Source organism: Malaclemys terrapin, chromosome 9, assembly GCF_027887155.1.
Source record: "Malaclemys terrapin pileata isolate rMalTer1 chromosome 9, rMalTer1.hap1, whole genome shotgun sequence".
NCBI lineage: Eukaryota > Metazoa > Chordata > Testudines > Emydidae > Malaclemys > Malaclemys terrapin.
This window is the reverse complement of record NC_071513.1, coordinates 32,536,638-32,547,790: the sequence shown is the minus strand read 5'-3', so window position 1 is coordinate 32,547,790 and position 11,153 is coordinate 32,536,638. Positions and strand designations below refer to the sequence as shown.

Below are 11,153 nucleotides of genomic sequence, written 5' to 3'. Positions count from 1 at the left end.
AATACAGTTCATGTAGAACTTTTCAATAAGAATCAAAACTGATCCATAAAATCTAATTAAAATGATGAGTATTAAATCATTGCTTTGGGGTCCTATATGATTGCATTATCCTTACCTGACATTTTTGTATAATATGCAAATTACTCCTTTCTTACTTAAATATGGCTGACCAAATGGGGAAAAAAATCAAATTGATTAATTTCTGCTTTGCATCTGCCTTCATCTTTTTCTTTTGATATGGTCTATGAAATCAGGGGGTCCTGCCAATCTGTCTGCTTTATATTAACAAAAAATTAGTATCAGATTGTGATTATAAAGGAGAAATCTAACAAAGAACTAGAACTTTATATCACATGTATCTTAAATATTTCATATAAATAGAAATGATTATTCATTTTTGAAGTTATTATCTGTATAGAGAGGGAGCATAGGCTGCTGATTAGAACTTTCTGTGCTGTCTCTGGTACTGCCTCTGACTCACTACTGTTAGGCCCAAGAAAATGGAGTATAGAACAGGTTGTTTGGCCAGCTTAGCCAAAGTTAGGCTAACAGTAGTTGCTGGGCCATTCCTGTCTCTCTGTGAAACCTGAGGACATGCTTGCTTGAGCTGCAGAGAACGAGATAAGAGGGGGGGCCGCATTCTTGTACCAGATGTGCTAGGAACAGTTTGTTTGGACATATGGAGACTTGCAGTCTCCACTCCCTGTTTCTGTTCTTCATCTGTTCTTAACTCCCTCCTTTCTCCTAGTTTCTGGTACATGACAACAAAGCTGATAAGAAGTTGCTGAGGCATCACAAATTGTTTGTAGTGCCAAAGAAGATAGATATGCATGAATATTAGAAGCTTTCTAACTAATAAAGGGGGGTTGGGTTGTTTTAACTATGACGCGACGGAACTGCCTATATAACCCTACTAGTTGTTAAAACCGTGGCTGGTTCTCTCTGGAGACAGGCCGCTCTCTATTGTTGTGTGCACTCCTCAATAAAGAGCTTGTCACTGGACCTTGCTGGTGTTGCCTGTCTCTCTCTGCAATCAGACAACGAACCTTGCCATCTGGGTTCTGAGTTCCCGACAAATTTGGCAACTCCGCCGGGACTCGTCTGACTCTCCGGTGCGGGATCAGACTCCGAAGCAATGCAGCGTGCATCCTCTGGCTTTGAGGAGCCTTGCCCGGTAACCTGATCCCTGTGTCGGCGATAAGGTGGGTCCAGTGAACCAGCTGAAGCCTGTAGAAACCCAGCAACATCCGCCTACCCGTTGAGTAGGATCCAGGTCTTCAGGGTTCGAGTCCCTGGATAAGGTAAGCGATCACCAGATATTGAGAGGTAGGGTTAGAGTCCCTGTTCCATCTCAATTGGGGTTAGTGGCCCCGGATTGGGGTTAGAGGCCCCTACAGTCTAAATGGGACAATTTGGCAGTAAATGCCCGGGGGATGCCCCGTTGTCTCTGGTACTTGGAGATTGGAAGGAAATCTCTGGAACAACCGGTTTGACTAAATCTAAGATGAGAAATTTATGCCAAATTCAATGGCCCTCCTTTACTAGTCATTTGTCCCCGACTAAGGACTGGCCGAGTTGCGGAACCTTTTCTGACGACAGGATGGATTCCCTCAGGGATATTCTGGTTGATCTTAGACTGGGACAAATGGATTATTTATTTGTATGGTATAACTATAACCCCCCCCCAAAAAAACTGCTTTTGGCCCCAGCTGACTGTGAAAAAATATAGACAGAGGCAAACCAAAGGCAATACAAGTTACAAGTGCTGAGATTACATTTGCAAAGCTTAACTGTCCAGTGAGATCCAACAGTCTGCCTTTGAGACCCTGGAGCTGGCCTGGTTTGGGAATGCTGTGAAGAAGCCACAGGCAGCCAGCCTGGACTGGAATCTCTGAAAGAGACGCCGCAGGAGACCCCAGGGTGTAAAAGAACAGCCCTCCCAAGAGTGGAAGCAAGTCAGAGAATCTGGACAAGCTGTATACAGGATAATCTCCCGTCCACCTCTACCCATTCTCTGGACATTATAAAAAGACGTGGCCAGTCTGGACGTACGTGTGTGAGTATGAAAGTGTGCCCACTCTCAGACGCAGTAAGTCTGAGAACCGGAGAGGGGTTTAGCATTCCTTTCTCCACACCGGTTGACTGGGAAGGGTGTCAGCTGGATCTACCTCAGTTGTAGCAGGACTGGGCAATAGAGAAGTTGGAGAAAAGGGAAGACTTGTGTACTTGATAACTAGAATTAAGTAATTAAGAGCATAGATCATGAACCAGGCAGCAACTCAAACCTATGCCCAGGGCAAGTTGCAAGCCTTGAGACAGGACTTCCAGGTAGAAAAGGAAGAACTGGCTAAGCAAGTACCGGTCCTTCAGGGACTTGTCAGAATTTAACCATTTGTGTTTGCATATGCTGTAACAGCAGTGTGTTTGCCACAAAAAAAAAAAAAATGGAATAGTTAAACGCCAATGGGCCATGCGTTTTTGCCCAGGTGGCAAGCCTCACAAGGGAGGACTCGGGTAGCCTTGTGAGTAAGAATGTTTAAGGGAAGAGACCAGGAAGGGTGGGGGCTAGTTGAGAAGCCCACCCTCCTAGCTAAATTGATAGTGGAACAAGCCAGTGCCCATGGAAGGGACGGTTCAGCGAGAAAAGCAGGATTGGGCCCAAGCGGGCAGGCAACAGATAGAGAGATTAGAAAACAGGTTGGAAACTTTAAGGGCATAGTGGAAGAAAAGGAGTAAGTAATTATAAGCATGGCAATTTCAAATCCCCAGGACAATAATTGGAATGGTAAAATCTGAGTTGATTGGGTGTCGTTTTGGGAGACGAGCAAGTGATTTAAGAAAAGAGAGTGAGAAGTTAGCTCTGTAGTTGCTAGAGGGAATTAATCAGTGAAACTTGGTAAGAATGTCTGTAAGTAATCCAGGCAAGAGGTTATTTAAGTGGAATTATTCGACTATGAATAATTTAGTCGAATTTGCTGAAGAACACTCCTGCTGTGTACAATCTGTATTTTATAAGCTTAAGCTGAATTGGTATTGTTTAAAGTTGCAAAACCAAGAATACTTTTGCCAGGCACAGGAAACTAGTGTTGTTTAAGGTATTTAGCATTTAATCCTTAAGGTGACTTAATGCTTTACAAGATTTAAAATGTTTTAAATAAAGACCAAAGGATGTGGCTGCAGCAGGGTAGTCAAAGCCAGGAGAATAAAAGATTTAAATTTGTTTTTGGGTAACAAAATAGCAGATAAAAGATCTGGTAAAGAGAGAGAAGGACAGTGCCCCTGGCTCTGTGTGGTCAAGCTGTCACTTTGCTGTGGGTGCATGAAGATTTTGTAAGCATAAAAGAAACAGTTACACCTTGTGTAGAAATTGATGTGGCTAGCATTGTGGAAATTGAATTGTGGAAATTGAATTGTGGAGAGGATGTGCATTTTCCCCAGAACATGTGCAGTGTATATTGTAGCAGAGGTAAAAGAAATGCAAACCTACCAATATAGGTTGTGTTGTCTTTTTCAGATCACTGTGCATTTAAAAGCAGGAGTTAGAAGTAAAAGGCAATCAAAAGTTTGGGAAAGTTAATTGTGTCCTTTTTTTAAAGTAAGAATCTTTAGGCTGTGGTTAGCTTTGGATCTGGAAGCAAGCCAGAAAGCATCTATATTAATGCAAATTATCTAACTAATAAGGTAGAAGCCACTGAAACCTGGACTGCCTATAAAACAAATACAAGGAAATATGGGGTAATTCCTCTGTTTTGCCTGAAATCAACAAGAGTATGTGTACATAAAGAAAATATTTTAAGCAAATAATGTCTTTCAAATCATCAGAGAAAACGGATGCCAGCTGAACAGCATTCAACGTACCATGCATTTACTGGTACAATAGGAATTATTTTTGTGTTCTATGTCCTGTCTTGTGGTGTTTGTCTTGTGGCCGGAATTGTTGTGTTTAATATTTTCATAAGACAGTCTAGTTCAAAATTAAATAGAAGGGTTAAATAAAAAAGCAGATATTTGTTTTATTCAACTTGGAATACAAAGTGTTTGGATAAATCAGGAAAAATGTGATATACTAAAGTCTAATACATTTGCTTAAGTAAGAAAAAGAAACTTCATCGGTCAGATCTTTTAACTGAAAACAAATGTTGTTAAAATTTGCATATTAACAGTCTTTGGAAGCAAGGACATGGAAGGTTAACCTACTCCCCATATTGCACATGGGATTCTTCTGGCTACCTCAGATTTCTAGCTAGAGGGCTGGGGAGGGAGGAAAGCTACTGGACACCAGAGGTTGTACCAAGTGGACTCCTCAAAAGTGGGAGTGCTTGTCCTGGTTTGTTGCTCCAAAGCTCTGTATATAAGTTATTTTACTGGAAGGGTGTATATGGCATACATTGAATAATAAGACTAATGTACTGTATAATGGCAATGTGTATGTGTTCATTGTTGGGAAAAGATGTATGAGTGAAGAGTGGAAGTTTCCTTTGTAGGTTAAAAGAAGCCAAGAAGGGGAGAAGGAAAAAGAACAGAACGAGTTATCTGAAAAAAAAAAAAAAATAGCTAGCAAGCTCAGTCCAAAGATAAGATGCTGGCTCCATCTAAGGACACTGTTCACAGCTAAGACTTGGCTGACAGCCAAGAAAAGGGGGGTTGAATAAGCCCAAGCAGCTGTAAAATCTGCAAAACACTGCTAGACATAAATGAAATGTGTTAGGTTTTTTTCACAGGTAAAGAAGCACTACCCAAAGACGGTAGCAGCCCTGCCATTCATTGAAACCAGGAGACTGAGTCTACGTAAAGTCCATCAATGAAAGACTGCTTTGACTCCATGCTGGAAAGGCCCTTTCCACGTCCTGTTAACCACCAACACTGCTGTGAAGTGCCAAGGACTGCTTACCTGGACCCATGCTTCTCACTGCAAAAAGACCCCTCCACCTCGGGAGGACTCTCCGACTGATGATCAGCCTATTCCTCCTTCTAACTCTGCTGTGCCTTCTGGACAGCAGGAAAAAGAAAAAAAAAGACAAGATGAAGTGCTAGTAACCTCTCCCTTGTCCACTGACAGACCTACTGTGCCTTTTGGATTTTTCTGGAAGAAGCAAAACCATTACAGTGTGATGTGCTAGTAACCTCTCCCCTGTATGATGCTGAACCACACTGTTTCAGAAAAAGAGAAGAAGGAACACTCCCTCCATTGAAACCACCGAAGTCCAGGGATTTCTGACTACAAAAGACATTAAGAACTGACCCTGGTGAAGAAACAAAGAATTATACACTGGCAGGAAGAAACTTGTGGGACCCATGCTTAGGAATGTGATATTGATTGGATTTTGGGGTTTATTCTACAGGCTGCGCCCTGTGTTTTGGATAAGTCTTTCAGCATGTATTGCCCTCCCTAATTGGATTTTAAATTACAAGTACCAAAGGCACCTTGTTGCCACTGCCCCTGCCAACTCCTCCATTACACTATTACCCCTGTAACACATCCAAATACAGACAATGCCATATATTTGAAAAAAACAATGGCCAAGGCCTTCACACTTTAGTGATTTATTTAAATATTGTTTGAAAAAAATATTTTTAAGGTTCAGGATATCCCATATAAGCGAACAATTGAATGAAAAAGAATGGATCAGTGGAGATAAAAATACATGATATCACTACAAGTGACCCCTAAAAATTTGTAATTAAAATTAATGGGTTCTATAGTGAAGTAGGTATGATGGCTGTTCCTGGAATTTGCACTGTGTTAAATGAAAGAGGCCCTTATTGGTATTTGGTCACCCAATTAGTGAATAATCAAACAAATACCCAAAGAGTTTCTTCTGCCACTGGAAATTTTTACCTGCATAGAAATTATTCCAGTGACTAATAATGTTACCTGTACCTTATTGCAATACACCCCTTCTTATGCCATTAATATCAATGCCTTCCGGAAATACATAAAGGTGTTCAACCAACAGATGTGGTATAGTACTACACAAAAGAGAGATGTATTAGGATATGGATGGACTGTGATTAACACTACACTAGGGACTGTTAAATTTTCATTGCCCTTATCCAGTTTCCAGATCACCTCTACATACCCAAATTGTTCAAAGGGGGCTGCTATTAGATTAGCACAACAGAGGGCTTAGGTTATTTCCTCTAGAAAGAAGAGAGACTTGACCGGATCCCTATGGGATGGGGGCAATAGTACAGCAGCAGTTTGAAATATTTTTAAGAACCAAAAACATGATAAGAAATTGGGGCAACTAAAGAAGGCCACAAGCCTTATTTCTGGGGCACAGCTAACCCAGGTACAGGCTGGAATTGGTGAGTTACATGTTATCTCCGCCCTTAGTTCTATGACCCAGAAGTTGCTGACAGAGATGGTATTGAATATCACTAAGGCTGGGAAGGCATTGCAGTGGGATCTAGCATGTTCAGGCTTGGCCCACTGCCCTTACAGACACATCAGGAGTACCATCTGATCTGTGGCCATGGAGACATACTTGGAGACTTTCTGGGTGGAAGTGCGGATGTTCTCAGTGCTCCTTCCAAGCATATGGACTGGTTGGGGGGGTGTGGGCTCCCACATACCGAATCCTGCTGGGTCCATGGGGAGGATGCATATGGGATTGGGTAATTCACCGAGACATCTGGGAAATTAGACTACCACCGATGCCCTGGTGGACTTGGCAACCGCACAGAGAAAACTAAGGCAGATGGTTCTCCAGAACCGCTTGGCTCTAGATATCTTACTGGCCTCTCAGGGAGGAACATGTGCACTAATTGGGCAAGAATGCTGCGTATATGTTCCTGATGTTTATAACGCCACTTGGGACAGAGCAAACCACCTCATACAAGTAGCAAAGGACCATGGAGGGGAGCGGGTTGAATCCTGGTGGAGTAACCTGTTCAATTGGATTCCAAACATAGGTGGTTGGCTCCATAATGTACTCTGAAGTGCCATTGTAATTATATGTGGCCTGCTAGCTTTGTATGTTATGATAAAGGTTGGATGTTGGATGGGTACCAAGCTGTGTTCCGTCCAAAAGGAATCAACTCCAAGCTCACCACTCATAGCAGCTAGTTGTCCCAGGAGTCCCTCCAAGGCACTCCAGGGACAAAGGGGGGACTGTTAGGCCCAAGAAAATGGAATATAGAACAGGTTGTTTGGCCAGCTTAGCCAAAGTTAGGCTAACAGTAGTTGCTGGGCCATTCCTGTCTCTCTGTGAAACCTGAGGACATGCTTGCTTGAGCTGCAGAGAACGAGATAAGAGGGGGGGCCGCATTCTTGTACCAGATGTGCTAGGAACAGTTTGTTTGGACATATGGAGACTTGCAGTCTCCACCAGGGCCGGCTCCAGGCACCAGCCCTCCAATCATGTGCTTGGGGCGGCACCTGGAGGGGGGCGGCACTCACCCGGGGAGAGCGGGGCTGCGGCCGGGCTCGCCACCCTTTCCCGGCGCTCTGGCCGCCGAGGAGAGCAGTGCCCAGCCGGGCTCTCCGCCCTCCTCCCGGCGCTCTGGCCGGTCGGGGAGAGCGGGGCCGCGGCCAGGCTCGCCGCCCTCCCCTCGGCACTCTGGCCGGCCGGGGAGAGCGGGGCCGTGGCAGGGCTCGCCGCCCTCCCCCAGCGCTCCGGCTGGTCGGGGAGAGCGGGGCCCCGGCCGGGCTCACCGCCCTCCCCCAGGCCGGCCGGGAACAGCGGGGCCGCCCTCCCCCGGCGCTCTGGCTGGCCAGGGAGAGTGGGGCCGCAGCCAGGCTCGCTGCCCTCTCCTGCTGTGCTCCCCGCCAGGGGGCGAGGGGGGGGAGCGGCGGGAGGCTTTTTTGCCTGGGGCGGCAAAAAAGCCAGAGCTGGCCCTGGTCTCCACTCCCTGTTTCTGTTCTTCATCTGTTCTTAACTCCCTCCTTTCTCCTAGTTTCTGGTACATGACAACAAAGCTGATAAGAAGTTGCTGAGGCATCACAAATTGTTTGCAGTGTCAAAGAAGATAGATATGCATGAATATTAGAAGCTTTCTAACTAATAAAGCGGGGTTGGGTTGTTTTAACTATGACGTGACAGAACTGTCTATATAACCCTACTAGCTGTTAAAACCGTGGCTGGTTCTCTCTGGAGACGGGCCGCTCTCTATTGTTTTGTGCACTCTTCAATAAAGAGCTTGTCACTGGACCTTGCTGATTTTGCCTGTCTCTCTCTGCGGTCAGACAATGAACCTTGCCCTATGGGTACTGAGTCCCCGACACTAACCTAAGACAAATCATTTACTGGCCCAGTGCCTCAGTTTCCCCATGTGTAAAATAAAGAATGTGTTGTGATTCTTCACTGAAAAATGAGAAACCCTTTCAGGAGAGGTTCTATAGAAGTGCACATTATTCTTATTTTGATGACAATTTGGTATGTAAAGTCTCAGCAATATCTTCTCCAAGATTTTCAATTACATTTAAAGTTCTGGCTATTTTCAAGCCTTTTTGATTAGTTACTGTCCAGAGTACTGGACCAAGCTTCTATAATTGTTGATGCTTAGCCATTCATGATGATGCATCAGCTGGTTATATAATAAATGATGAACTGTATGGACTACGTAGTGACTTCAAGGGAACTAACAGGATACCTTTTTCTAAAGATGCCCCTAAACTGGAATATTTTAAGTGAACTTCCTGCTATCCCTCCCTGCAATTTCCAGGAACCTCTCCTGTTTTTTTTTATAATGCAAATTCAAATCCATACTCCCATTTACCTATTTTAGGGATAGGATAAACACACACCCTTTTTCTCTGAATCCCATTTCCTCTCAACCCACATTTCATTGGTTTGGAAAAAATAGAATCTGAATCCAAACAACATCTGGGTCTGAAAAATAGACTCTCACTCATTATGCATTTTTGCTCACCTCACAGGTCCCACTCCTGCCTGTGATTTTTCATTGATTGAGGTCATTACATTGGAGAACATTGTGCAGCACCCTCTTATATAAAAGCTGCTGCATAAAGCATAAATTGCTCTTGCTATTGTTTCTGTATATAATTCACTATTTGTATGTTTTTCTCCTTTAGCTCCCACAGGCAGCCAAAGCTACTTGAATGTGGCTGAAGCTGATGCAAGTGGCATCTTGTGGCTATCACTTTTACCACATGAATGATTCAACCATTAAGGAATGTTAGTGCATTTAACACTTGGCAGACCCCCCTCCATCAAAGATTGAGTCATTCAACAGGGTAAGCCCAGCAGCTGTCTGAGAGGTTGCCTAAACTGCTAAATCTAGGACTTCCAATTGGCACTGTGAGCTATTGCCACTGGGCCAGCAGTGTGTATGAGTAATTTGTATATACCAGACTTTATAAGTCTGAGATAACTTATGGTGCTGCAAAATTAGAACAGTTGAATAGAGCTCTGACTAAATGTCAATTTTAACATATTTTCAAAAATATCCAGAGTGTGCATACAAGTAAAATAGGCCAGAAAAATCATATTGCCAGACAATTCTTTACCTTTACTTTAGAAACTTACTGATTCTGGGGCTAATAGAAAAAAAGGGAGTCACAGAGCTAATTAAATACATGAAGCTTAGAAATTACTTTAAAGCAGTAATTCTGACTAAATTTTATAATCTTGTGAAATCCATTTTTAGTATAGATTTTTTTTTTAATATGCCTATGTACAAGGGACTGCATATCTAACTGGTCTCTTTTGCTTTTATCTTATCTATCTGTCTACTATTCTGTGCAAGATGTGAATGTCTCTAGGTGTTTCAGAGACAGATAGAATATATGTTAAGAAAACAGGCTTTGCCAGAGTAGATCAGCATCAGTGCTCCATCTAGTCCAGTATCTGTATGGTAACTAGTACTGGATGATTCCAATTTAGGTGCAAGCAACCCTTAAATTAGCAGTTATGCATTAAGTCACCATTAAAATGTAGGGTCTAATCCTTCACTCCTTACCTCAACCATTTACCATTTACTCCAGTGAGTGTGTGGCAAGGAATACTACCCTTTTAAAGGCAATCTGGAGCTTATTGTCAAAACAGCCTGGGCACAATCAAGGAGCACCCTGCCCCACTCTAGAGCTGGGGTTATATTTAAACAGGAAGGCGGAGGGGGTAATCCCAGTGATTACTATTAGTTGTAGGCTCTAGGACCCTGGCCTGACTTAAGTGTTAGATACTTTGCTTTGCTTTGCTCACGATAAGATTGATTGCTTTGACTCAAGGCTTTGAGGTAAGGCAAGGCTATGAATTCGTTTAAGCTGCTACCTTCCTGATCTAATGTGTAAGCGGAAAAGAGAGTGCCTCCTAGAACAATAAGAGAACTAGGACCTCTGGCCTGGATGGATAAAAAGTGTGAAGTGTTGTGATGCTGAGTGTTGCCATGCCTAATTTTTAGGTGTCTAGAAAGTCCATGAGATTCACAAAGCTTGAGTAAGGTGCCTAAGCTCCCTCTACAATGAATGGAGAGAGCTAGGTGCCTTAGGCTATGATTCATATAAGCCAGCAAGCTAGGTGAGAAGCTCCTAAGCTAAGCCAGTGTGAGATGCTGAACAGAAGGGTGTATATTAACCCCACCCCTTGCATAGAAATAGGTGCCTTAAATCCTGGCTGCAGGCATATGCCTATCTTTGCTAGAGATTCAGAAAGGAGCCCTCTTTGCTGTTCATGCTGTTTTTTGCAAAGTGGTGGGGGATAATGATGAGGTCCCTCAACATTTAGCTCAGTGATTAGGGTACTAACCTTTGATGTGGGAGATCCCAGACCAAGTCTCTTCCCTCCTTGGAAGGGAGAAGAGACTTCAACAGGGATCTACCACTGCGCAGGTGAGTGCTCTAACCATTGGGCTATGGAATATTCTGATGTGGGGCTCTCTATCTGATCTGTTGAAGCTGTTGCACACTGGATAAATAGAATCATGTGGACCAGCAAAAGTGCACCAGCATAAGAAATGGTTACAGCACTCCCTTGGGATGTGGGAGACCTGGGTTCCAGTTCCTCTGCTCCAGTGACTCTTGGTTATTCCGAGTGCAACAACATATAGCTAAATAGAGTCTACTTCAATTCATGTATCAGGAGGTGCCGGAGAGCACCTGTGTAAGTTTTATATTTTTTAAATCTTCTATAACCAGTTCAAATATGCAGGCACTCCTCTGGGCACACATCATTTTGAAGGGCAAATGTTCA

The 11,153-nt window shown here is 43.6% G+C and overlaps 1 long non-coding RNA gene across 1 annotated transcript in view; it reads left to right on the top strand.

The window, feature by feature from the left end:
* The first annotated feature begins 957 nt into the window (after nucleotides 1-957).
* Nucleotides 958-11,153, top strand: part of LOC128842780 (uncharacterized) — a 52,654-nt gene continuing 42,458 nt past the window's right edge. Inside the window, exons 1-2 of the long non-coding RNA XR_008446113.1 lie at nucleotides 958-1,301; nucleotides 9,038-9,199. This is a non-coding gene — a long non-coding RNA (uncharacterized LOC128842780). The remainder of the gene's footprint in view (nucleotides 1,302-9,037; nucleotides 9,200-11,153) is intronic.